The following is a 26,454-nucleotide window of genomic DNA, read 5'->3' as shown; positions in this document are numbered from 1 at the left end:
GAACATAAGGATTATGTGGAGGAGGTGTGGGTACCTGAATAGAAATTGGAATGGTTATCAAGATAAGAAGGACTAGATGTTGAGGAAGTACCACCTTCTCCATCAAGGGATGTAAGGATTATTTTAAGGATTAAATTGAATGAGATAATATATATGAGGCCTTGTCAAATTGTGTAACACATCTGGCTCTGGAACATAAAATTCCTCCATGTTCTTTCCACTTCCTATAAGCTTGAACCCAGAATATTTATGCCTAGAACTTAGGAGATGGTCAATAATTGTGAATTACTCTTCTTTCCTAAATCTAGTTAGCTGTGCTGCAAAGTGGCAAGAGGCTAGAGAATACTCCCTCTTCAAGTATCTTAGGGCTGTGTATTTGGAGGACCAGTGAAACAGGACTGTGATGTGCTCAAAGAAACTGCCTCTCAGTTTCAAGTTATCTGTCACCATAGCAACTCTTGGTGGGAGTGACCCAATGCTGGCACCACCACCTCACACTCAGAGCAAATACCAGAAGGCTTGAAATCACCCTTTCAAAGGCTCCCTTCCACTGTTAGTCAGAGATGCTCAATGATCTGACAATTTATAAAGACATAGGTTCAAGATTCCAGAAGGGGCTGCCTGTGCAGCATCTTATGTTACTCATGCTGCTTGAGATAGGCTAAGGTTAAGAAATGTATTTGGGCCATTTTATTGGCTTTTTTGCCTCTGTTCACCTGTCAGAGGCTGTGTAATGAAAGGATTCTGGACTTGAGTTTGAGACTCCACTTTATCATCACCATGTGATCTTGTGAAAGTAATTCAATTGTTTATACCTTTCAGTGTTGTTGTAAGATTCGAAGAAATGATGTATTTGAGAGCACTTTGTAAACAGAAAAGAAAATTTAAATAAAAAGAGTTAGCAAACATAATAATGGAAGTACTTTTCTGGTGCATAAGTTTCTCCTTACTAAGGACCAACCTACCCGGGGCTTGAGAAACAAAATTGCTTAAGAGAGAACAGACCAAGTGGAATATTTTTCTTCATAATGACAGAGGATAGGCTAGGTTTAATTAACAATTAAGTATTGACTGCCTAGGTGTGTCTGTTATGGTATCTTACATGTTAACTAATTTAATGTTTTTAATAACCCTATGAGGTAAATATTATACTAGTTTTACAGATGAGGCAACTGAGTCTGAGAGTGATGAAGTGACAGGACCAATGTCACACTTTTAGGAAGTGGCAGGTCAGGATTTGAGAGTCAAGTCTATTTAACCACCAAGGCAAGTCAGGCTACCATCTGATTCAGGTAGAAAAGAAGTGACCACTCAGGCTGTTGTACTGTACCCAGGTGGGCCAACTTCTAAGACAAGGATATGCTCAGTAGGGGTTCATGATAACTTTTCCATTTGCCTATGTATCCAGTGAACCCACACTTTCTGAGCACCTCTCATGTAACAGGCACTGTGTTAGATATGGAAAAAAACAGTGAAGAAAACAGTTCCTGAAAGGTTCAAGAAACATCAGTGCAGCAGAGTAGCTTGTCAGATATCCCATTTATCCTCGGTTCAGTCCTGTTAGGGAAATTGCTTCTATTGCTTGGCCAATATTAAAGTTTTAAACATTACTGTTCTGTAGAAATGATCCACTTACGCTGCTTCCTGCTGGAGAATGCCATAAGTCCATAGTAACTGAAGATCATATAACCCAATGATTTTGTTTCAGAGGCAACTGCACAATGGTTTTGAAATGGTAATAATTGCCTATTGCTCTTGGGTTTATCTTATTGTCTGGCAATGCTTATGAAGGCAGCGGGGTTTTAAGAGGCCATTCAATAAGAGTGACAGAAGGCACTATTTTATTTTTCTCTGAATGACTCTCCATGTGAGAATCTAATTCAGAGCTCATAAAGGTCTGAAAGAACTTCTATGATAGCTCAAAGTCTGTAAAGCTGAAAGGAGATGGAGTTATAGAACAATGTAGAAAACTAAAGGTATGGCTCCTTAATAAGTATTGTTTGCTTTCAGAGATCCTGAATAAAATGGTTAAGCTGAGTAAGATCCACAATGAAAGTAGCCGCTGAGATGATGTTTTGCGTCTTAATTTAAAGGAGCATCTCCCTTTTTTGTAAGGCATTCTGCAAATAAGCATCCCAGTCTGAAAAAAGTTCTACAATTTGATCTGTCCACAGCAGTCATTTGACGAAAGTTTCTTTTGAGAGAGAGAATCCTCTGTGCTAAGTACCTACTAAGGAGCATATGTGTTACATATTTTGCTCATTTTTAATGCTCACCACAACCTTGTGAGCTGTTTTTCACCACCTCGCAAAGCTCTTTCCCTTGCTCACTCATTGATTCATTCAACAAATATTTATTGAGTGCCTACTATGTGGCAGGCATGTTTTAGCTGTTGGGGATGTAGCAGTGAACAAAACCCGCAAATGTCCCTGACCCCATGGAGCTTTTATTTTAGTGGGTGGAAACAGAACTAAACAAACAAAACAACAAATATATTATATGCGAGGCTTTGGAGAACAGTGGTGTGGAGAAAGTAATGAGGGTAAAGAGGTGGCGAGGGTGGGAGGAACTTGTAGATTTATATGGGATGGTCATTGTATTAGTTACATTTGCTGAAAAACCAAATTACTCCAAATATTGTAGCTTAAAACAACAAACATTTATTATCTTATAGTTTCTGTAGGTCAGGAACCTGGGTATGGCTTAGCTAGTGTCTCTTCTTCAAGGACTCTTAGGAGGTTGCGTTCAGTTTGTGGCTGGAACAGTTGGCAAGATTCAGTTTGTTTCAGGCTGTTGTACTGAGGATCTCAGTATAGCCAGTCATCAGCAAGAAAGTTTCTTGCTGGCATGGCTGGAGGCCTCCCTCAGTCTCTGCCATGTGGGCCTCTCTATATGGTAGCTCACAATATGCCAGTTGGCCTCTCTCAGAGTATGTGTGCAAGAGAGTGAGAGACTGTGCTTAAGATGGAAGCCACAGTCTTTCTGTAACCTAATCTCAACCCATCACACTGCCTAATCCTATTCACTAGAAGCAAGTCATTAAATCAAGTGTTGGGGATTATATAAAGGTATAAATCAGCAGGTGGGGATCCCTGCGGACATCTTAGAAATTGCCTACCACAGTTAGGGAGCCCTCTCTAATGAGATGACATTTGAGCAGAAACCTAAGGAAGTAAGATAGCAGGTGTGAGGCTGTCCAGGAGAAAAGTGTTGTAGGCAGGGGAAACAGCTAGTGCACAGGTTGAGGGGAAGGGAGTATGGCAAAAGATGAGGCTAGAGAGAAAGCAATGGATGAAATCATGTCATTTTATGTGGGTCATTATGGGGAATTTGGACTCTCCTTTGAGATGGGAAGGCTTCTGAGTAGAGGAGTGACAAGACTTGATTTATGTTTTAAGAGGCTCACTCAGGTTGCTGTGTGGAGAACACATAAGGAGAGCAGGCATGAGTAAAAGCAATAGGACCAGTTAGAAGGCTATGGTACTAATCCAGCTGAGCCATGATCATGACTTAGACCAGGATGATAGGATTAGACATGGCATGAAGTGATTGGACTTTGGATGTATTTCCTAGTAGAGCTGACAGGGTTTGTTGATGGTTTAGCTGTGGATTGTGAAGAAAGTGAGGAATCAGTAGTGACTCCAAGGTTTTCGGACTTAGCAACTCGAAGAATAGTTGTCCTTTATTAAGCTGAAAAATACTGATGGAGCATCAAGTTGTAGGAGGAGAAGTATAAGGGGTTTTGTACATGTTAATGTATGCCGATCAGACATCTAAGTGAAGATGCTGAGTTGGCATCTGGATATCTAAGTCTGTAGCTCTGGAGAGTGGAGTGGACTACAAATACGAATTTGGGAATTCCAAGCATTAACAGGCTATGTGAAAACGGAGTGGATGAAAATACTGAAGAAATGAGCATAGACTAAGAAAGACAAGGCCTGTGGATTGAAATCCTGGGGCCACTCCAGGTTTAGAAATTAGGAAAATAAGGTCAGCAAATGAGAAAGAGTACATAGGAAGTGAGAAGGAGAACCAAGAGAGATTAGTGCCCTAGGAACAGGTGAAGTGTTTCAAGGCGGAAAGTGATCAACTAACTGTATTAAATCCAGTCAATCGGTCAAGCAAGATGAGCACTAAATGAATCACAGATTTGGGAACATGGAGGTCACTGGTGGGATGGGAGGATGTCAAGACAGAAGTGGAGAAGGTGGAAACTGAGACCCTTATGAGAAATTGATGTCTTCCAACAATTAGTTTAGAACCACTTTGCAACAACAAGCTCACCTGTGGGGCTTATTACAAATAGAGTGCCCCACTCCAAGATCTCAGGGGTTGATACCCTGTGATCTTTATATTTAGTAAGTTCCAAAAGTGTTTTGAGGCACATTAAAATTTGAGGGTCAGTGTCTTGCTCTATGTACTTTATTTTACGTCTCGTATGGTCACTATTAAAGATATTTTAAGTAAGTTCCGTTTGTGGAACATTTTGTGGATGATCACTTGTCCCGGAGGCATTCCTATATTTCCCTTAGCCTTTTTATTTCCTGGAGTTTTTATGAAAACCTGGACAAAGAAATTCTATAACCCCAAAGAATAGCAAGTAAACAAATCTCCCTTCTGTAATGGCTCCCAGGAACCTCATAAAATTTGAAATTCTCAAAATCAGCATGAAAGGCTCTAGGAAAGGAAAGACAAAATTCTTACAGATTCAGAAAGAATTCAATATTTTGTGGATCACCAAATTGCTTAATTTACTGAGTTTCTCCACAGAGAAAGATGGAGGAACTGTTCTAGTTAGGTCTATTTGGAGGACTAGGGACCCTTGGGCTGCCTTTATCGCTAGAGCAAAGGCTGCAATGTTGAGCGGCATCTGGATTGTTCTTTTTTGCCCTGAGACTTGGCCCTAGGACCAGATATGTTTCAGAAAGAATCATGCAATATAGGAGGAACAGAGGCAGTAGCAGTTTAAACTTAAGTTTTCCTGCTGTATGCTAAATAGAAGAAAGCACTCAAAGGATTTGATGTTGTGGCAGGAGGGAGTTCTAAATTGTTGATCCTTCTCTCCTCAATTGCCTTTTCTTTTCTTAGCTGTCACCTCCTAGGGTCTGCAGACTTGTGCCTATGTCCCCTCCCTTTGGAATTACCACCCTTCTCTCAAGGATTTTCTCCCTTGGTTTTTTCTCATGCCTTGTAAGCCCCTTAGAAACTTGACACCAATAGAGATTCTCACTGCTTAGGTATTTTGGCTTCAGAACAGAATGGGATAAAGTAAAATCTAATCTTGTTAATGAAGGCTCCAATTCCAATCTTCCCTTTAGCGAGGGCTGCTACTGATTTCCTACCTAGTTTACTTAAGGAGCAAGAGAGCACTGACAACATTTTTCTTATTACAGCAACATGGCTAACAGAGGTATGTAGAAATTATATTCTAGTTCTGTGTGTAAATATATGGCCAAGACAATTTAAAATGTGGGAGTGACTAATGACAAGCATTATGAAAACAGTGCTTACGAGTCGTGGGTATGTGTTTAAATAAGTTCCCCGAAATGACTGAAATGGGTCAAACAATGGTATAATCAGACAAAAAGCACATAAATATAACAGAAATTCCAGCAGCACCTGTTAACCCAGCAGCTCCTGGACAAACATTAATGGTTGCCCATCAATCTAAAATCATATCTGTGTGAAAGAAGTGGTGGGAGATTAAGACTAGAGAGGATTGCTAGTGAGCTTGCAAATGTTCTGTGAAGACAGAAGGACAAGCACCAACAAAATCCCAAGACTAGAAGATGGATAAAAACTAGACTTTCCCAAGGATGTCTTCACAAGAAAAAAACAGCAGTTTCCTGAGCAGAACAACTAGCTACAGCATCTTCTACGGGAGGACTGGCAGCAGCAGCATCCAGGCAAGGAATGGCACCATCTGGAGTGATAGTCACATGGGAATACATGTGCATCATTCATCAGGGTGAGTACATATTTAGATGGGAATCCTGCATTATCTGTAACTTGTGTCAACTTTGTCACTTCAATTTTGGGGCAATTCTCTTCTCCCATACTACTTGTGGTTCTCCTGTTGGGAGGATCTCCAGGAAGAGTTGTGGTCTTTGAGACTGATCTTATTAGTGTGTGATTTTACAACTGATGGCATTAGTGGATAGTCTGCAATATTAACTGCCTTTTTCCTTCACATATATGTACCCATGTGCCTCTTTAAGTAAAAATGCAAATCTATGTAAAACAATTTGTAAGTTAATATCACTTGGGTGCTTAAAAAAAAACAAATGAGACTGGAGTAGTGGTTTGAAATCTAGGCTGATTTCTTTGCCTGGTAATCACTCAGTGTGTTTTTATTAAATGGGATTATTAGTTTCTTTTAATAATGTATGTGGTTAAAAAAAACATACAAAATTCTAACCTTCTCTTTCTTTGTGAGTGGATTTGTCAAATGTTTCCCAAACATTCCCAAATGTACTTTCTCTTGAAAGATGCAGCAGTGACTCTAAACAGACAGTAATTGTTGCATAATTAATGCATAGCAAGTGGACACAGCAATTTCAGTTTGGAATTTCTGCTCCTTAATCCTTAACTGCATTGCCCTGTCATACTCCCACTACAACTCCCATCATACCCAAGAACCTCCCTTGACACTTGTAAATAGCACAGTGGACACAATTTAATTTGCTTTGGAGGGCAGTTCTTAAATGAACTGCAAAGGGGAAACACAGGCACTCTGCTAAATATATATATGCGCACGTGTGCAAACATACACATTTGCTTTCCTCAAACCTCATTCTTAAAGTCTTTTATTACCTGTACAGTTCAATACACCTTCTTGAACATTCTGCATCCTTATCTAACACCTGCTTGTTAATCCCATTCAATTTTCACTTAGTCTTTAGCAAGTGAAAGCAACCAATTCAAATAATATAAAGGGGATTTTTCCTTCCTTCCTTCCTTCCTTCCTTCCTTCCTTCCTTCCTTCCTTCCTTCCTTCCTTCCTTCCTTCCCTCCCTTCATCCCTCCTTCCTTTCTTCCCTTCATTCCTTCCTTCCTGCCTCTGATCCTTTTAGTAACACTAATGACCTATCTAACATCTGCTTTCTAAGTTACTGGTTCCATTCCTATTGTTAACTTCTCTTGTGTATCAACCAAACTCCAGTTTCCTTTGTTTGGTACAGACAAAACCACAGTGTAGGGATGTGATAATATGGAATGAATATCTGAAAGCAATACTTTGTGCTTCCCAGGAAGTGTCTCTTCATGTGGGCTTGCTGACAGCAAAAGGGAGGCTCCACTAGGGCATTATCAGTCATCTTGCTCTTCTCAGGTGTGGCAGGCCTTCTTTTCTCGATAAGTTATATCCCTGACTAATTTAGGGTGACCTTAAGGTGACCTAAGGTTGTGTCAATTTTATTTCTTCTCCTTCTTCCTCCTCCTCCTCCTCCTCCTCCTTCTTCTTCTTCTTCTTCTTTCTCCTCCTCCTCCTCTTCTTCCTCCCCCTCCTCCTCCTCCTCCTTCTTCTTCTTCTTCTTCTTCTTCTTCTTCTTCTTCTTCTTCTTCTTCTTCTTCTTCTTCTTCTTCTTCTTCTTCTTCCTCTTCTTCCTCTTCCTCTTCTTCTTCTCCTCCTCCTCCTCCTCCTCCTTCTTTTCCTTCTCCTTCTTCTCTTAACAGCTATTTAAAATTTTAAGTTACAAATAAATGATACAGTTTTGCTCTACTTGTAACTAGCTGTAAAACCTTGGGCAACTCATACAACTCCTTGAATCCTCAGTTTTCTCAACTGTTAAGAGAACCAGATCCAATCAATTCTAATGTTGCTTCCAACACTGACGTTCTCTGAGTCAAGAGGCAAAATGGCTCAGGAGAAAGATCTGGACTGCCTGCTTCAGAGCTTGCCCTCACTCAGCAGTATAATAAGATAATTGACTGCTCAAAACACTTACCACTTATTGAGCACCTATATGTTTGCCCTGTATCAGAAATTCATGTATACAGTGTTTCATTTACTTTCCATAGCAACTCTAGGAGGTAGACATTATTATTACTACTAAACCTGTTTTATGATGAAGGTGCTAGGTCTCAGGAAGTTTAAGGAGCCCTTTCAAGATCATAGAGTAATTGGCATAGCTGGAGTTAATTGGCCATCAAGCACGTTTGTAACCATTCTGCTACCCTATTTCCCAATTTACTTGCTGTTTGGAATTGCCTGCCAATGTCCAAAGCCAGCTTATGGATTCCACCTTGGAATCAGAAGGTCTGGGATCCAGTCTTGGCTCTCTTGTTTTTTGGGTCTTCAGCCAAATTGTGTAAATTCTTTGAGCCTCAGTTTGGTCATCAGTAAATGAAGGAAATAATACCTACCTCAGCATCATAGTGGAAATGGAAAGATAATGATGCATGTCAGCAGTTGCCTGGCTCCCTATCTTGCTTCTCTGTAGAGTAACCATCACTTAACCACTGTCTGTAGGCTCAGCCCAGCCCAGGCTTCAGGACTAATCTTTCTTCCATGCAAAGACTGTAGAGATCTTTAGTTTAATGCAGAAGAGGATTCAACATCAACCATGGTTCCTGTTGGTCCTGATGAAGTGGCTGCAATAAGTGGGCCTCTACCTTAACTGCAGAGGGTAGAGTTGTTCAAATGGGCCCTGGGAACTACTGCCTATGTTTTAATCTTAGTTCTGCCCTTTCTGATGATCTTGGGCAAATGAGTTCATCTTTCTGTGGTTCAGTTTTCTCATTTGTAAAATGAGAGGAGTAATAATAGTTATTATAGAGGGTTGTTGTGAAGACTTAGTAAATTTATCAATAAAAGTACATATAGCAGTACCTGCCAAATAGTGTTTGTTATTATTATTACAGAACTTAGCTGATCTATACTTTATATTATTATGCATAAATGACATCAATTATATACTTATATTATTATTGTCACTAATTAGGCCCCTGCCTTCTCAGGTAAATTTTCCCATCTCTCTGGGGCTGCAGCCCTCATTGCAATAATGCACTGGGGCAGGATTCCAGTCACTGGGCCCCTTACATGAGGTGAGACCTTGCAATCTGCTCAAGGTATTCTTGATATTGACTGCCCTCCTACATCTATTGTGTTCCCCAAGATGGTGCTCTGGTGGTGTGTGTGGTTCCTTGGTGGTGCAGGCTACTTCCCTAGACCACCTGTTCCCTGGAACCCATGTTCTCTTCTCTGCTGCACCTTTCCCCAGTGCTTGTGTCTTGGGCTTCCTGACTAGCTCCTGTGTTTGTACAGTGTGTGTACCAAAGTTCTCACCTTAGATTGACACAATCTTATAAAATAACTTTGTAAAGCATCATGCACATAAAATGGGTATGAACCTCAGAACAGACTCAAATGGGCAAGAGTTATCACATTTCTCTACTATTTTTGGTTACAGCTTTGTTGATATATAATTCACAAACCATATACTTCACTCACCTAAAATATAAAATTAAGCATTTTTTCGTGTATTCATAGAGTTGTACAACTATCACTATAATCAATTTTATTATTATTATTTTTTAGATTTTATTTATTCATGAGAGACAAAGAGAGGGAGAGAGAGAGAGAGAGAGAAAGAGCCAGAGACACAGGCCGAGGGAGAAGCAGGCTCCATGCAGTAAGCCTGATGTAGGACTTGATCCTGGGACTCCAGGATCATGCCCTGGGCTGAAGGCAGGCACTCAACCTCTGAGCCACCCAGGGGCCTTGTACAATTAATTTTAGAATATTTTAATTACTACCCTCTCCAAACCCTACTGTTTAGTAGTTACCTCTTCTTTACCTTAGCAACTACTGATCTACTTTTCATCTGTAGATTGCCTATTTTGGACATTTCCTATAAATGTAATCATACAAAATGTGGCCTTTTGTAACTGACTCTTTTCATTTAGCCTAATATTTTTAAGGTTCGTCCATATCATAGCATCTGTCAATACTTCGTTCTTTTTATTGCCAAATAATATTCATGATTCTCTATTTTTTTTTAATTTTTTTTAATTTATTTATGATAGTCACAGAGAGAGAGAGAGAGAGAGGCAGAGACACAGGCAGAGGGAGAAGCAGGCTCCATGCACCGGGAGCCCGATGTGGGATTCGATCCCGGGTCTCCAGGATCGCGCCCTGGGCCAAAGGCAGGCGCCAAACCGCTGCGCCACCCAGGGATCCCCATGATTCTCTATTTTTAACTCAATAGCTAACTATGACTCTCTCCTGGCATTCCAAAGGACTAGTGAGCAATTAAACTTATTCTCAGAGCTTCCTATTGGAGGCTATGCAAGGTTCCAAATTTTCAAGCAGAGTTGAGACATCTCAGATGCCCAGTAAGGCATCAACCACCTGGCCACATAGGTTACTGTTGAGATGCCATTGTCTCTCCCTCTGTAGTCCTTTTTTTTTTTCTTTTAAAGATTTTATTTATTTATTCAGGAGAGAGAGAGAGAGCGCGCGCGCGCGCGCGCGCGAGAGAGAGAGAGAGAGACAGGGTGAGAGACATAGGCAGAGGGAGAAGCAGGCTCCATGCAGGGAGCCTGATGTGGGACTTGATTCCGGGTCTCCAGGAAGGCAGCACTAAACCGCTGAGACATCCGGGCTGCCCAACTTCTGTAGTCCTTTAAAGGGCTTCCTCACTGCCAACTTTGTGCCACCTTTGGAGTATGGGAGTTATTCCTGTGGTTGGGAGGTGTCTGGGCTAATGTTCTGCCTCTTGGTAAACTGATGGCTAATCTCTCTGAGGTCCTGCTGTGTGTCTTTGGTCAGTGACAAGGAGTAAGTTAGGACACAAGGAACCCTGGACCTTGGGTTTTCCTTGAGCAGGAGAGACTTTCATTTTAGACAGGGGATATTTCTCCTAGGATTCAACTAAATTCTCCTTAATGCCCTCAGGCTTTTGAAAACAAAACTCAGGAATTCCAACCTCAAATTTTCACTGAGGCAAGGAAGCACAAAGCCTGGTACTCATATGAAGGGGCGTTCAGAGGGGCAAACAGAAGGAGAAACACAAGTTAATCTAAAGAAGTTATCTTGTAAGCTAGAAAAAGAAGAACAAAGCCCCAAACCAGTAAGAGGAAGGAAGTAATAAAGATTAGAGCAGAAATAACTGACATAGACACTAAAAGACCAATAGGGTAGACCAAATATAACCAGGAGCTGGTTCTTTGAAAAGATTAACAAAATTGATAAACCTTTAGCCAGACTCATAAAAAAAAAAAAAAAGAGAGAGAGGAGATTTAAATAAAATCAGGAATGAAAGAGGAGAGATCACAACCAATAACACAGAAATACAAAGGATTATAAGAATATTATGAAAAATTATATTTCAACAAATTGGACAACCTAGAAGAAATGGATAAATTCTCAGAAACATATAACCTCCTAAAATTGAAAGAGAAAAAAAGTAGAACATTTGAACAGACCAATTTCTAGTGATGAAACTGAATTTGTAATGAAAAAAAAAAAAAAAACTCCCAACAAACAAATGTCCAGGACCATATGGCTTCACAGGTGAATTTTACAAAACATTTAAAGAAGAGTTAATATTTATTCTTCTCAAACTATTCCAAAAAATAGAAGAGGAAGTAAAGATTCCAAATTCATCCTATGAGGCCAGTGCAACCCTAATACCAAAAGCAGATAAAGACACTACAAAATAAAGGAAACTTCAGGCCAATAGCTCTAATAAACATAGATGCAAAAATCCTCAACAAAATATTAGCAAACTGAATCCAACAACACATTAAAAAAATCATTCACCATGATCAAGTGGGATTTATTCCTGGGATACAAGGATGATTCAGTATTTGCAAGCCAATCAACATGATATATTACATCAATAAGAGAAAAGGTAAACACCATATGATCATTTCAATAGACACAGAAGAAACATTTGACAAAGTACAACATCCATTCATGATAAAAACTCTCAGCAAAGTAGGTTTAGAGGGAACATAGCACAACATAGTAAAGGCCATATATAAAAAACTCATAGCTAACATACTCAATGGTAAAAAAAAACAGAGTTTTCCCCTTGAAAATCAGGAACAAGACAAGGTAGTCTACTCTTACCACTTTTATTCAACATAGTACTGGAAGTCCTAGCCATGGCAGTCTGATAAGAAAAAGAAAATGCATCCAAACTGGTAAAAGAAGCAAAACTTTCACTTTTTGCAGATGGCATGATACCATGTATAGAAAACCCTAAAGATTCTACCCCCAAAAAACCTATAACTGATAAATAAATTCAGTAAAGTTGCAGGATACAAAATCAATATATAGAAGTCTGTTGCATTTCTGTACACTAATAATAAAGTAGCAAAAACAGAAATTAAGAAAACCCCATTTATAATTGTACCAAAAATAAAAACATACCTAGAAATAAACCTAAGGTTAAAGACCTGTACTCTGAAAATCATAAAATGTTGATGAAAGAAACTGAAGATGACACGAACAAATGGAAAAATATTCCATGCTCATGGATTAGAAGAACAAATACTCTTAAAAAAATGCCCATACTACACAAAGCAATCTATAGATTTAATGCAATCTCTATCAAAATACCAACATCATTTTTTCACAGAACTCGAACAAATAATCCTAAAATTTGTCTGGAACCACAAAATACCCCAAATAACCAAAGCAATCTTGAAAAATAAGAACAAAACAGGAAGTACCATGATCCCAGGTTTCAAGGTATACTGCAAAGCTGTAGTAATCAAAACAGTATGCTACTGGCACAAAAGTAGACATGTACATCAACAGAACAGACTAGAAATTACTCCATAATTATATGTTCAATTAATTTTCAACAGAAGAGGCAAGTATATGCAATGGGGGAAAAACAGTCTCTTCAACAAATGGTGCTGGGAACACTGGACAGCTATATCCAAAAGAATGAAACTGGACCAGTTTCTTATACTATACACAAAAACAAACTCAAAATGGATTAAAGACCTGAAGCCATAAAATTCCTAGATGAAAACAAGCAGTAATCTCTTTGGCATTAGCCATAGAAACATTTTTCTAGGTATGTTTCCTTTGGCAAGGAAAAAGAAAGAAAATTAAACTATTGGGACTACACCCAAACAAAAAAGCTTTTGCTATACCCAAAAGCAAAAGCTTTTGCACAGTGAAGGAAACCATCAACAAAATAAAAAGACAACCATTGAGTGGGAGAAGATATTTACAAATTATATATCTGATAAGGGGTTAGTATCCAAAATACATAGAGAACTTATACAACTCAACACCAAAAAGTGAAATAATTCAATTAGAAAATGGGCAGAAGACATGAACAGATATATTTCTAAAGAAGACACACAGTTGGCCAATAGATACATGAAAAGATGCTCAACATCACTAATCATCAGGGAAATGAAAATCAAAACCACAATGAGATATTACCTCACAGCTGTCAGAATGGCTAAAATAAAAAACACAAGAAACTAGTATTTGCAAAAATGTGGAGAAAAAGGAACCCATGTGCACTGTTGGTGGGAATGCAAACTGGTGCAGCCACTGTGGAAAACAGTATGGAGGTTCCTCAAAAAATTAAAAAAGGAACTACCAGGGGCACCTGGGTGGCTCACTCAGTTAAGCATCTCCTTCAGCTCAGGTCATGATTCCAGGGTCAAGCCCCATATTGGGCTCCCTGCTCAGTGAGGAGTCTGCTTTTCCCTCTGCTCCTCCATCTACTTGTGCCTACTCTCTCTCTCTCTCCCTCTCTCAAATAAATAAATAAAATCTTTAAAAAATAGAGTTACCATATGATCCAGTAATTCCACTACTGGGTATTTACCCAAAGAAACTGAAAACACTAATTAAAAAACATATATGCACATGCATGCTTATTGCAATAGTATTTACAGTAGTCAAGATATGGAAACAACCCTCATGTACATCAATAGATAAATGGGTAAAGAAAAAGTGATATATATATATATATATATATATATATATATATATATAATGGAATATTAGAAAAAAAGAAAAAAGTGATATATATATATAATGGAATATTAGAAAAAAGAATGGAATGGAATCTTGCCATTTGTAATAACAGAATGATTTAGAGGGTATAGTGCTAAGTGAAATAAGTCACAAAAAGACAAATACCATATGATTTCACTCATATGTGGAATTTAAGAAACAAAACAAAGGAAAAGAGACAAAAAAACCAGAGTCTTAACTATTTAGAACAAACTGGTGGTTACCAGACAGGAAGTAGGTCAGGGGATGGGTAAAATAGGTGAAGGGGAATAAGAGTACACTTACTGTGATGAACACTGAGTATAGCATTGTTGAATCATTATATTGTATACCTGAAGCTAATATAACACTATATATACTTTTTTTATAGGATTTATTTTTTTTAAGATTTTATTTATTTATTCCTGAAAGATACACACACACACACACACACACACACAGACACAGGCAGAGAGACAAGCAGGCTCCATGCAGGGAGCCCAACGTGGGACGCGATCCCGGGTCTCCAGAATCATGCCCTGGGCCAAAGGTGGCGCTAAACCACTGAGCCACCCGGGCTGCCCCATTATATATTAATTATAATGAAATTTAAAAAATAATTTTAAAAGTTATCTTGTGTCAGAGTTCATTTCTCATTGTTCACATCTCTGCACCTAGATACACCCCCACACATTGCAGCATTTTATCCCATGACGTCTTATCTTGTTCTCCAGTCCATTCATGGCTGGCTCTTTCCTATGTCACAAGCCCACCTGCCACTGCTCCCTCACAGCTTTTTAACTCTTATAAGCCATTGGTTACTTTAAGAACATGCTAGGTAGTAACCCAGGCTTTACTACTTGAATTTTTACTTTAACTATATAATGGAACTCTCTTTTGTGGTAGAATGAAAATGATCTCATCTGTGCTATTAGAAATGTATGATTTGAGTTTTTGTTAAATATTTTTACCATACATTTTTTTTCTCTTTTATGTAGTTCCTTAATGTATTTGTATTATGACTCTCTATTGTGCCAGGTTCTGGTCTTGGGATTCTTTTGCACTTTTAAAAATTATTGAAAATCCCAAAGAGCTTTTGTTTATTTGGGTTATATCTATGGATATTTACCACACTAGAAGGCAAAACTGAGACATTAAGAAAAATACTAGTTCATTTGAAGACAACAATAATAAACACATTATGTGTAACATAAAATCTTTAAAAATTTTTTAAAGATTTTAATATTTTATTTAGAGAAAGAGAGAGAGAGAGAGAGAGAGCGCTCATGTGGAAGGGGAGGGGTAAAAGGAGAGAGAGGGAGAGAATCCCAAGCCGATTCCACACCAAGCTCAGAGCTTGACTTGAGGCTCAATCCCACGACCCCAAGATCATGACAACCAATCTGAATCCAAGAGTCAGATGTTCAACTGACTGAGCCACTCAGGTGCCCCATAAATAACATCTTTTTATTAAAAATATTTATTTTTCTAAACAAAGAAAAGTAATGAGTATCATAGTATTCTTTGGCACTTTTTGCAAATCCTTTTAATGTCTGACTTAATAGAAGACAGCTGGATTTTTACATTGGCCTCTGCATTCAATGTGGTCTATGTTGTTTTTATTGATGTATATGAAGAAAATCTAGCATCACAGAGATACATAGTTGGAAAACGGAGGAATATCTTAATACCATTTTTGGATAGCTGTAGATTCTACCCCAAAGATCAACAAGAGAGTTTCTTAAAGGTTATTTGTCAAGAGATATTACCAGATATGTTCTTTGAAGCGACAGGCTCACTGTTCATTTTCAAGAAAATGTCTGCCAATATCTAAATCTGAACAAATTGTTATTTAAGGTAAAAATGATGTTTCATGAAAAGAAAAAACAGTTAGTTCAGCTTGCAACTCAAACAATAACACTTCCTAGTTTGTTACACACGCTATTACAGTTGTGTACTCCTAGTTTATTACACAGAGTATTACAAAGACCTACACTGAAGTATTGAGAATTAATGAAACTAACAATTTTTAATGCTTCACCAAGGATTTTCTTAAGTAAAACTGGCTTGCTTTTCTTTCTTTCTTTTTTCTTTCCTTTTTTCTTTTTTTCTTTCTTCTTTCTTTCTTTCTTTCTTTCTTTCTTTCTTTCTTTCTCTTTTTCCTCTTTCTTTTCTTTCTTTCTCTCTTTTCTTTTCTTTTTTTCTTTTCTCTTCTTTTTTCTTTCTTCCCTCCTCCATCCTCGCTCCCTTCCTTCCTTCCTTGTGAACTTGTGATAGTGAAGAATATGGTGACCATTAGATACAATTTGGTGCCACCATTGTGGCTTGTACTAACACACTGGCAGTTTGGCCCACTGTTACTTTTGCACCCAGTGTAAAAATCCACATAGTGAATAAGGCAAGTCATTCTTTAACATTATTGTAAGAGCAGTTTTGATCTCACATATTCCCTGAAGGAGTTTCTAGGACTTTGTGGACTATTCTTAGAGAAAGGGAAAAGCAGAGGAAATGAAAGGACCCAAGGGAAGAGAGTGGTCCTCACTTTCTGAGTGCTCCTTTCTGCTGCCTAGGACCATGTGTTCTCTATGTCCCCTGATTTGTCCCACCACCCACCAGTTTTCCTCCCCGCCTTTTGTATTGCCCGTAATATGACAATGTCTTTGGGAGTTCCAGGAACGGGGCATTTTACTTGCTTTGTTACTGGCATCTGTAGTAGAGCTAGGAAGAGCAGTGGTATAAGCCTCTTCTCCCTTTCCTTCCAATTCAAAGAATTTCCTCATGAAAATACTGGTATATCCCAATAAAATCTCCAAATTGCTGAATAAACCATCTAGAAAGACAACTGACCAGAAATGTATGCCCTTTTCCTTGTGGTTTTGAAAACATCTGACCCTTAAAGAGGTGGTATTGATTATCTTGGACATTTTTCCTACAAATTTTATTTTCACTGGATTGTAACTGAAGAATTTAGAAAAAAAATCGCTGACTTTATATGCTGTCCATAGGAACGCTCTGTAGGTTAGCCTTTCCTTACTGCTACCACATGTAAATGGATCTGGAAGCTTTGAACTGTGAGTCTATTGGGCTCCCTTCCAAAGTCCTGAGGGCTTGTTTTATTTAAAAACATGACACTTGGCAACTTATATCAAGGGTCTAATTCTTCCTTATAGTACTATAACTAGGTTAAAGAGTATGTGGTAAGCAAAACTATTTACCTGTGATAGAGGGTAATTATCAGGATTATATCAGGCAAGTTCTGAGTCAAATATACTGAAGTTAGCTTTTATTTAAATCTAAAATTGTTTTGCTCTTGGAGATTTTAGACAAGAAAACCATTTGTTCTCAGGACCATAAACTTTGGCATATTTCTAAAAGTTCAAGACTGTGTTATTGTGGTTTTTTAAAAAAATTCACCCATTTATTAAAAACAAAATTTATCAAGAAGCTACTCTGTGCCAAAAATTGCTCTAGACATGGAGGTGGAGCAATGAATAAGACAGACATAATCCCTGCACTCATGAAGTTTATAGTCTAGATGAGAAGTTGAAAAATAATGAGTAAACAACTAAATAAGCAAGATAATTTTACAGAATGACAAACATATGAAGGGAGTAACATGGAGTGTTGGGATAATAAATCACAGAGGAGATAAGGTGGTCAGAGAAGGCTTCCCTAGGTGAGGTGACATTTTGAGCTGAGACCTGAATAAGGAGAAAGAGTCAGTCAGGGGAAGAGCCAGGTGGAAGAGAACTTGAAGCAGAGGGAACAGCAATATAGAGGCCCTGAGGTAGGGATAAGTTTGGGGATGCATTAGGAAAATCCTGAGTTTTGGGGCACCTGGGTAGCTCAGTTGTTTAAGCGTCTGACTCTTGACTTTTGGCTCAGGTCATGATCTCAGGATTGTGAAATCAAGCCCCACATTGGGCTCCACACTCGGCAGGGAGCATGCTTGAGAATCTCTCCCTCTCGCCCTCTGCCCCCTACACCTGTTCTCTCTCTTTCTCAAATAAATAAATAAATCTTACCAAAGAGAAAACCCTGAGTTTTTTAATAGAAGTAAAATTTGATCTTATTACTAGCAAATTTTCTGTTAAAATTAGAATAATGCATTATTAAATCTTAAATTAACTTTGACATTTTGACTAGGACTACCAGGGAATTGTTTGTCAGATGATTCTGGTTTAGTTTGGGGCTGAATAATGTTTTTTTTTTTTTTTTTTTTACTTAATCACTACATATAATTTCACTTGGAAGTCTCAAAACTAAGTTCTTTATCTGACCTAAAGCCTTTTCCTTTGTCTGCTTTGTATTTTTCTATCCTTTTGTTTTTTTTTTTTTTAACTTTTATTTATTTATGATAGTCACACAGAGAGAGAGAGAGAGAGAGAGGCAGAGACATAGGCAGAGGGAGAAGCAGGCTCCATGCACTGGGAGCCCGACATGGGATTCGATCCCAGGTCTCCAGGATCGCGCCCGGGCCAAAGGCAGGCACCAAACCACTGCGCCACCCAGGGATCCCTCTATCCTTTTGAAGTAAGTGGCACTATTATTCTTTTAGCTCAAGCCAGTACTCCAGGTCATTCTGTACAGCTGTCTCCCTCACTCCACTCCATTGTAAAACTCATAGATTTTACCTCCTGAATATTTCTTGAATCTGTCCATTTCCTCCATCCTAAATCATCATCATCTCACTCATGTTCTCCAGTAGTGCTCTCTTAAAATGCATCTCTGTATCTAGAGTGATTTTACTAACAAGCTAAACTATATAGTTCATTCTCTAATTAAAACCTGGCAAGGATGCCTGGCTGGCTCAGTTGATTAAGTGTCTGACTCTTGATCTCAGCTCAGGTCTTGATGTCAGGGTTATGAGTTCTAGGCCCAGTGTGGAGCCTACTTAAAACAGTACCAACACCGACACCAACACCACCACCAACAAACCCTGGCAAAACCTCTCCCAGCAGTCTGTAAAAATGATATCCTACAATTAAATCAATTTTTAAAATATAGGGCTAACATGAGATAAAGAGATTCCTTTATTGCAGGACTTCTCAGAGCCTTCCAAATGCTAATGTAAGGCATCATGAATCAATCATATGGGCCAAAAATGAGGATATTTTCAGACATAAGTTACAATGAAGCTATTGTTTTGAGAGACACCAAGAGCATCTCATGGAATACCTCAATGAATAATAGTACTTTATATAACTTGGTTTAGGGAATTTGGTTTACAGAAAGAAATATAGTCATGTTAACATGGTATATGAGACTTCCGATGACTTGGTCCTCACCTTCCTCATGAGCTTCATTTTCACCATTCCCTACCTTGAGCTTGATGTCTAATAATAGCAAACCATATCTAGTTCATACAACATGCTCCCTGTGATTTTGCTCAAGTTCTTCCCTCTGGAACATTTCTTCCTCTGGCTAAGTCACTCATCTTTGAACTCTCAACTCAGGGATCTTTCTTGAATTCCAAGTCGAGATAAGTGCCTCTCTTATGAGTTCCACTTATCACAGTTGGAATAATCTGTTTATGTGTCTTCTTCCTCCTAGTTTACTGGGGGTTAAAGACTCAGGGACCACACTATGATGATGAGGATAATGACGATGATGGTAATGACAGCTAACCTTACTGTATTCAGTAGGTGCCAGGCTCTGTATATGAGGTATTTAATATTCACAAAACTCCCACGAGATAAGTATTATTAGTATCCTCATTTTGCAGATAAAGAAGCTAGGGGCTTAGAGGCTGAGGAACTTGCCTGAGGTTATATAACCAGTGAATGATGAGAAGGGGTGTGAATTTAGACAGCCGGACTCCCAAGGCTGCACCTTTTGCAACTGTATCTATAACACCAGCATGGTTCCTGGTAGCAGACACTTGATAAATGCCTGGTAGTGGATACTTGATAAATGCTTGTTGATCTAACCTGTGTGCACTTGCGCACACGCATGTCCCCCCCCCCCCCCGCCCGCCATAGAAACTACTAGCACCAAGGAAGTTGGACATATTATAGAAAAGTGTTAAATTCCATCTGTGACAGAACTGCCAGTGGAAAGGGAGGTATGGAAGGGACAGCCAGCGCATGTTCCAAATTACTCTCAGCTTGCTTGCCGTCTTAGACATATGTTCTGAGGGTGGCCAACCCCTGTTTTACATCTGTGTTAGTCTTTGCAGAATAAAGAGCAAATTAGCGTTTAATGGGGACTATTAATATTGTCACCTAATTGAATAATACCTAATAAATCTTTTCTTTTACAACCCAATGGGAATTTCTAGTTAGTGTGGAAAATATTTGATCTGAAAAATATTTTCATACACAAAGAATATATATGTACTTGTGAGAGATATTGAATATCTAATGAAATTTTGTTGACTATTAACTGAACACTTATCCTCCTAGAACTGTTGGCAGTGGCTTTTGAGAGGTAAAGAATAAGTTTTATGATAGTTTCTGCACTTGAGAATTTTGCTATATTGCTTGACAGTATCTAAGTATCTTATAATCGGCCTCTAAATTGGCATTTCTTTAATAAGAAAAAGTTCAAATATATTATTTTGTTGTACTCTTTGAGGATCAAAAGCCATCATGATATGATTATAATTTGAAATGTGAGTAAGAAGCATGTGGGGTCATGATCTCTATAAGCCTATTCTTTACTACTTAATTAAGTTGTGCAGATGATAGAAACATTGAAAGCAGATTATTAGCTTATAAATGATAAAAAGAGACTGGTAACTCCCATACATATGTTTTATGATTTTGTTTAACGAGTCTATTTCATGTAAGATCAAATTAGTTGCTTAGAACAAAGACCTGCATGACTTTCTCTCCCAAATTAAACTATAAATGGGAATGCTTACAAATGCCTGGACTTTTTTTTTTTTTTTTTTGCTTAATATGTGCCATATCGCTTTGGAGAAATTATTTAATTATGTTAGAGTTCTTTCATTGTAAAGGAAAAGTTTTCCTATTCCCCATTCCATTTCTTTTGAGCATTAAGCACTCATTTATCCCCTTATACTTTACTCCAAGTTGTAACCTGGGGTTTACTGGAATTCTTACTGAGGACACATACTTTCTTCACACTCAGGGCTCTCCCTCAAGCACATGTGTTTTCATGAATGTCTGTTAATTTCCCTGGGAAAGAGCTCTCTACACCATCAGTGTCAATAAATCTACTTGTTTCATTTTTCAGTCTTAGCTATTGTTGAGGTCATGTGCTAATGCCTGTATAAATGAAGGCTCCAGAAAATACTTGCTGCAGTGCTATTTCCTTAACTTGTTTGAGACCATATCATGATACAATAGTCTGGGGGGGGGGCAGGGGGGCTCTGTGCTTACAGGGAGGAAAGAAAGGAGTTTTGATTTTTTTCTTTAGCTAAATGTTAGAAAACTTTAAAGCTTAAATTTGAATAATTGTTGCAGATGGGTTAAATAAAATCTATCAACTCAGCATTTTTTTTCCTGTTTCTATTCATCAGTGAATAACAGAAGCCTTTAAAAAAAAAAAAAAAAGATGTTCTATAAAGTAAGATACAAAATTTGGGTTTGGGTTATAAGTTAGTAGTTCCTATGTACCCTGCCACAAATTATTTTTAGGCCCTGGGCCTCTGAACCCAAGGCAATCTTCTAGGCATCTTTAACATTTTATCACAAGTCAGTGATCTTCTCTCTTCTTTGTCCTCCTATCTTATTGGCAAGTTTCTGTGGTGACCCAATTCTGTTTCCTGTTTAAACTGTATAAATGATTTCATTTAATTCAATATCTAGCTTTTGATACTATCTGCAGATATATAGCTGAAAATGATTCCATTCATTAGCTGATGCATTTTCCCTCTGCTAACCATATTTGGGTCATTTCATTGTTAACTTTGGCTGAGGAAGGAGAAGAAACTCTTTGAAACTGTTCTTACATGTGACTTCATGGGTCTCATATGGGGGTTTATTAGGGCAGAAGTGTGGCTTGCCTGACCCAAAGCCCATTTCCAGGTCTCTCTACCCTTGCCTACCACTACAATGGAGAATGAAGAAGCTAAATATCACTGTTCTAATCTCCCCTGCAGCAAGGAGCGGCCTTCTGACAGAGTTCCGGCCAATGGAGCGTATGTGGAATTCTGAAATGGAGGGTTTGGGAAAGGATCTTTTATTTCCTAATAAAAGAGGCCAGAAGCTGCTGGTACTATAACCTTCCGATTTCTTTTGGTCTTGACCCATAGTTATGACGGCGAAATCCACAAGTCATCCAGCAATGACTTTGAGACAATAAACCAATGTAACTAAAAATTGTAGAGTAGAATTATGGAAGAAACCTTTGTTTTTATTATATTGTGGACGGGATCCCTGGGTGGCTCAGCGGTTTGGCCTTGGACCAGGGCGTGATCCTGGGGTCCTGGGATCGAGTCCCGCATTGGGCTCCCTGCATGGAGCCTACTTCTCCCTCTGCCTATGTTTTTGCCTCTCTTTCTCTCTCTGTGTGTGTCTCTCATGAATAAATAAAATAAAATCTTTAATAAAATAAATATTATATCGTGGAGTCCCACATTATATAGAATTGCTTCCCTCTAGACATTGTATATGAAAAGCAAATCCCTACAGAGTAGTTTCAATAAATGGTTACAGATTCTTTGATACTTCTCCCATCAAAAGAAATGGCCTAATTCCCCTTCTTTCATATAGGCCAGCCTTAGCGAGTTGCTTCCAACAAAACAGAATGCAGTGGGAAGGATAGTATATGACTCCCCAGGCTAGGTCATAAAAGGTCATGCAGTTACTGCTTTGTTATTCTTTGTCTCACATGGGAGCCATGAGTTGATGTATCAGAAGTCAGTCTACACAAAAGCTGCCTTGCCAGAGAAACCATGTAGGAGACCACATAGAAACAGAGATGCTCGAGGACCCCCACTGTACCAGGCTCCAGCTCTCTCACTCTTCCCATCAAGGATGAACAAACATGTGAGTGAACCAGCCTTCAGATGATTCCAGGCCCCAGTCTTCAAGCTGCTCTAGCTGATGCCAAGGAGAAGAGACAAGTTGCCCTCTACCAAGTCCTTCCCAAATTGCAGATTCAGGAGGAAAATGTTATTTTAAGCCACTACATTTGGGGATGGTTTATTTCTGCAGCAATAGAAACTGGAACACCCTATTTTTTATACTACTGTTATTTGGATGTTCTGTTACTTGCAGCCAAAAGGATCTCTATCTGAAACAAAAGATTGAAAGAAATTGCTAAAATGACCCTTTTAAGTTATTATAAACACTGATTATCCATTCTTTTCCTCTCTTAGCCTGGCTATGGTAATAAAATTAACTATAATATTGATGTCATGATTTTCCAGAAGTTGACTTAATTTAGTTACATAAAGATTTTATTTTTCAACAGGACTGAGCTAGTAGAAATGTGGAAAAGAAATTTTAATTAAAAAAAAAAGAAATTTTAATTCAGGACACCATATTGCTATTTTCCCACTCTTTTGACATTTTGGTAACAACAAACAATGTCATAGCTGCCTTACTAGCAGGGAAAGCTGGTTTGAGTCCCCAACTTCATCAAGTCTCATCAGTGTTTGAGGCTGTTTTCTTAATGAAATGCTCCTAGCATTTGACAGCTTTGTTCCTTCATTGACATTTGAAGCTTTTTAAATAGATGAATATTTAATGTCGTATTTAATAGGCCAGATTCCTTGAAGCAAAATCCCATTAGTTGGTGCCTACTTTTTAGAGAGTAGATGGTCACTAATTACTGTTAGAATTTATTTAAAAGGTTTAATATATGGTTTTAATCATAAACTCGTTTATAAACCCAGTAATATAGAAACCAGAGGATTATTCCAGATTAATAGTCATATCCTTACATAGAAGCTGCACTATAAATTAATAATCTTTTATTCCCAGTAACATAATGCTATTTCTGTTGATGGAAATTCCTAATCAGCTTTGTAATATAGCTTGGGCTATTTTTTTAATCCCACTGCACTGAAATTTTAAACCTAAAAGAACAAAATGTAACTCCTGAAAGCTGGTTGCACAAAAGCCAATTTCATTTTTGTGTGTTTATTTACTCAATGTCCACATCCTTAAACTGTTGGCAAATTCACAGCTGGGTGGAGCAGCACATGTGTCATTGTGCTGATGCTCCAGGGCGGGATGGGTGTGGAGGGTGGGTTGGGGCGCAGAGGGGTCCTTGCATAGAGAAGTTACATAAGTGATATCATATGCGGAAGTAGCCTCTGGGGTTTAAAAATAACTGGACAGGGAGTGTCAGCCTTTCTTGGATCGGACTCCCTGATTTACTATCCTTAAGGGTCAGACCTATATTCCTGGGTGGGCTGAGGAGTCTGTTTAAATGCACTCAGTTCCTAATAGCAACCCTACATAATAGCTTAAAGAGCCTGGGAATGTTTTTTTGTCTCAAGGAAGCAAGGTGCTGCATGCAAAAGCTGAACTGACATCTCACTGAGAAGCCAAAACAGGACAGATGTTTCATGCAGTGCCTCAATGTGGTTGTTTCCAGCGTGGTTTCCTTAAATGGACAGGAAACAGAAAAAAACAGAAGACAATTGAACTTCCATAGCAGTTCCAAAGCAGATTAAAACAAGCACTAATTTCCCATCCTGTCCTTCTTCTCCTTACCTATCTTTTCTAGGGAACTAAATTGTTGATGTGTGAGACAATGCCTTGTATTCATGCTACCTGATATTTTTATTTTTGTAATTTGTGAAATATAAGTTGTCAAAGCATATCTACCTTGGTGTCAGAGATTCCTTGGGGGCTAATATCATAATTTAATTGGCACTGAGTCCCCATCTAGCACCTGAGAAAATACTCACCCAGTCTATTTCTATTATATTCTGAGGAGCACAAGCCACAGGGGCTGGGAATCCTCGGTTCAGCACAAGGCTCCCTAGCAAAAGTAGTCAAGGATTTTCTGGCACTGTCTTTTCTTAGAGTCCCTGTTGGCATGTATTAAGGTTATTATATCAGGATGTTTTACCAAAAGGGATAATAACCTACCCTGGGCTGATACTCAGCCAGTCCAAACCTCTGTAACATCAGGGCCTACGTCTACTCTGATTGGTCAGGGCCAGTCCTTGGCCTATCCCATGCATCCCTAGAGTCCAGTTGCCCTGGATTCCCCCCGAATTCTCTACCTCCTTTGCCTACCCTGTTCCCTCTTTCCTCCATCATTCAGGCCCATAATCATTCTTTGACATCCAGCTGAAGGTCACCTCCTGTGTGGAATCCTCTGGCCTTTCCTCATAGCAGAGAGGGAGTGCAGATCTCCCCCAGCACTCTGCATACAGCACTTATTCCATGCTGAAATTGCTTTGTATTTCCGTCTCCTCCACTAATGTGAGTTTACATTTCAGTCATCTTAGCAGATCCAACAATGCACATTGCCTGGCAGGAGACGTAGCAGCTCAGCCAATGTTTCCTGAATAAAGGAACGGGCATGACCCTTGCAAATGTTTTCCAAGAAAGAAAGCAAGGAGGTCCCCTGAGGCACTCAAAGTTCTTATTATTTTGTTATGTACAGGTTCATGTTTTGCTTTTTAAATTTAAAAATAATAATGCCTCAGATTTATGGAGCACTTGCTAGCTGCATAATCGTGTTAAAATCCAACAGCCATCTGAGGTAGAGGTTATTATTGCATAGGTTTACAGTTGAATAAATGGAAACCGAGGGAGGTTAACAAGCGTATCCATATTCATATAACTGGTAAGTGGGAGTCTGTTAGGTTTGAAAGCCTGCTCTCAGCCACCAGGCCTTCCACACAGCCTTTCTACCAAACATAAATTATAGTAGGAATACTTTCCTATATCGTTAAACTATTTTAATGCCTTTATTATATAAAGAATAAATTTTGACACACAACTGTAGAACCTTGCTGCTCAAAGTGTGTTGCACTGACCAGGAGCACTTGCATCACCTGGGAATTTGTTAGAAATGTAGGATCTCAGGAACCCCAGATCTACTGAATCAAAGTCTGCATTTTAACCAGATTCTTCATGATATGTATGTAAATTAGAGTTTGAGAAGCACCAGTTTAGATCAAGAGTCAACAAAGAAGAGTCATGGGCCAAACCTAGTCCAGTCCCTTTTTTTGTATGGCCCATGAGCTACGAATAGTTTTTACATTCTTAAATAGTTGAAAATTTTTTCAAAAGAAATTTGTGACATATGAACATTATATAAAATTCACATTTCAGTGTCCATAGAAAAAGTTTAATTGAGCCCCGGTGGCTCAGCGGTTTAGCGCTGCCTTCAGCCCGGGGTGGGATCCTGGAGGCCTGGGATGGAGTCCCATGTCGGGCTCCCTGCATGGAGCCTGCTTCTCCCTCTGCCTGTGCCTCTGCCTCTCTCTCTCTCTCTCTGTGTGTGTCTCTCGTGAATACATAAATAAAAAATCTTAAAAAAAAAAAAGAAAAAGTTTAATTGAAACACGTTCATTCGTTTACTTACCATCTGTGGTTGCT

General features: G+C 38.7%; 2 long non-coding RNA genes across 7 annotated transcripts in view; one reads left to right on the top strand and one right to left on the bottom strand.

The window, feature by feature from the left end:
- The window catches only part of LOC144323373 (uncharacterized), a 100,882-nt gene that overhangs the window by 32,936 nt on the left and 41,492 nt on the right, over positions 1-26,454 (bottom strand). The gene's annotated exons all lie outside the window — the stretch shown is intronic.
- Positions 1-26,454, top strand: part of LOC144323375 (uncharacterized) — a 142,619-nt gene that overhangs the window by 75,055 nt on the left and 41,110 nt on the right. Inside the window, exon 1 of one of the 3 annotated variants that reach the window (XR_013388804.1) lies at positions 5,359-5,968. The exons of the other annotated variants lie outside the window; for them this stretch is intronic. This is a non-coding gene — a long non-coding RNA (uncharacterized LOC144323375). Of the gene's footprint in view, positions 1-5,358; positions 5,969-26,454 lie in introns of those variants that run through there. 3 annotated transcript variants of the gene reach the window in all.

The sequence above is a fragment of the Canis aureus genome, chromosome 11, assembly GCF_053574225.1.
Source record: "Canis aureus isolate CA01 chromosome 11, VMU_Caureus_v.1.0, whole genome shotgun sequence".
Taxonomy (NCBI): Eukaryota; Metazoa; Chordata; class Mammalia; order Carnivora; family Canidae; genus Canis; species Canis aureus.
The sequence above is the reverse complement of the archived record's forward strand: the minus strand, read 5'-3'. Positions and strand labels throughout refer to the sequence as shown.